The 2,366-nt window shown below is 32.1% G+C and overlaps 1 non-coding gene across 1 annotated transcript; it reads left to right on the plus strand.

Moving 5' to 3' along the window:
* Positions 1-2,063: 2,063 nt before the first annotated feature.
* Trnai-aau lies at positions 2,064-2,137 on the plus strand. The gene has a single exon. It is a non-coding gene; the product is annotated as a tRNA-Ile (tRNA).
* Positions 2,138-2,366: the final 229 nt, after the last annotated feature.

Raw genomic sequence — 2,366 nt, forward strand, 5'->3', positions numbered from 1 at the left:
AAGGCCAATGTCGAGGACTTGTTCACAGGAGATATTTTAGTGCACGGATATGTGTGCATGAATTGCACATATTCACCCTCTACATATTTCCTCACACTAATTTAAAACCGGTTCGACATCAGGCGCATGGCGGGCCGTCATTACCCAAGCTGTTTACATATTTATGGTAAAGTGATAACTTTCTTTGAACTACTACTAAAGTCTTATAAAATAGCAGTGCTGTATTCAAATATTCTGGATTTTGTCAAAATATAGGGATCGTTTATAGATAACATAGCGGGCTTGTAAACCCATTGGTCACCTGATGGTGAGTGGTGACCAGTGCCCATACACATAGACTTAAAAAATAATAGTCATTCCTCGTATCATCAATGCGCCACCTTGGACACTAAGGTGTTATGTCCCTTGTGCCTGGATGTACGCTAGTTCACTCGCCCTTCTAACAGGAACACAACAATACTAACAATTGCTGTTTAAAAAAAATATTGAGAATATTTTTGGTAAACAACCGAAAAATGTACCATTTTTTATTCATTTTTTTATAGGCATTAATCTCACGTGCTAGTCTAAGACTTTCTTTTTTACCTTTAATATATAGCAACTCTTCGAAAGTACCAGATCAACAATTTCTCACTGAATAAGTCGACATATTAATGTAAAACTAAAAACTATCATAACCTAGAAGTTTCATACCAATAGGAATAGTAGATTTGCGTGAATCCAACAAAGTTATAACTCCATTCGTCTATAATATAAATATGATTTATCTGAATTGAATCCAAAAGTAGATACGTGCTAGATAAATAAATATTATTTGCTTTGAAGTTATTTTGCTATGAATTAAGCGTGACCCTCACACTTGACCTTAATATGATAAGTTGTCAACGTAAGTGTTATTACTTAACGTTGATTGTAAAGATTGTAATAAAACACTTTTATTTAATTTATTGAATTTAAACAGGGCGCCAATTGTTCTAAAAAATTGACAGTTTATCGCAATCGAATAGATTTCCTTTTCTAATACAACTAGCCAATTGCGGTCGGGTCGAAGTTGGGTTTGGGATCGGGATCGTATCGTAACCGATAAATATGTAGAATCCCCAGTTACGATTTGGTTTATTTTTGTAAGGAATAATCGAAGTTGGATCGAAATAGAATCGAGATCATAACGTACATGTAATTGGCGCCTTCTGTCTTACTGTTGACTTATTTGAAATAGCAACGTGATCAGTTTGAGATCTGATTACTATGTCAGAGAACATTTGAATTTAAGCTGGAAAAATTAATTATATGAACCAGTAATTAAACTTCTTTTGTACATCATTTTGAGAAAGAAAACACAGCCTAACATTTCAGCGATCGACATGGAATAACAAAATTTATTGTATCGATGAATGAAAGAATAATTATACTAATTATTAATGGAAATAAAGAAAAGTTTATAAAAAGGCAAAATAATAAAAAAAAAACAAATTATATACAACTTATTGAATCTACAAATACACACGGAACAAAAAAGAAAATAAAAAAAGAGATTTAATAGCAATCGGGTCCTAAAAAGGTGTACCATTCAGCTTCCAAAACTGAACGCTGATTTTGAATGATATCAATGTAACTATGACGGGCTGGAAAAAATGTCTTTAATATTTAATATATAGACTTAAATATAAAATAACAATTGCGTATCTATCTTCACTTGTATCGATAGCCGAAAGATAAAAGAGAATCCTCTCCAAAACTATAAGTAGAGATGAATTATGTAAATAAGTTATTTAAATGTATAAGAATTGAAGTTAATGAATTTGAATTGATCTAATATATAGTTTTTTTGTAACCATCAGCGTCCTCGAGGATGAAATTCTCCTAACTGACTTCGTTCACTCCTTTAAGAATGTTCCTCTTTAGAGAGAACACTGAGAAAATATATTTCGACAAAAAATCCGATAACTTTTTAATGGCTTGAAGCCAGGACCTCGCAATTTGTCGCCATTTAAGCTTACCACTAGATCAACGAAGCAGTCATAGACAAAACATGGTGCAATTTTTCGTCCGACTTTCTATCTGGCCCATTAGCTCAGTTGGTTAGAGCGTCGTGCTAATAACGCGAAGGTCGCGGGTTCGATCCCCTCATGGGCCATATAACTTTTCTTTTTGGCTTACAAAAATTCTTGGTTATAATAAATGATAAATTTATGAAAATTATACAACTATCAAAGATAAGATGGAAGCTAGGATATATAATATATTACAAGATCGTTGATTTGCATACCATGTCACGTTTTTAATAAAGTTTAAATTTATTTAGATTAGTTTAGATTTAAATCATACATTTATTAATTTATGTTTTTTTTTTGTTAGAATCAAAC

This window comes from Vanessa atalanta, chromosome 11, assembly GCF_905147765.1.
Source record: "Vanessa atalanta chromosome 11, ilVanAtal1.2, whole genome shotgun sequence".
Taxonomy (NCBI): domain Eukaryota; kingdom Metazoa; phylum Arthropoda; class Insecta; order Lepidoptera; family Nymphalidae; genus Vanessa; species Vanessa atalanta.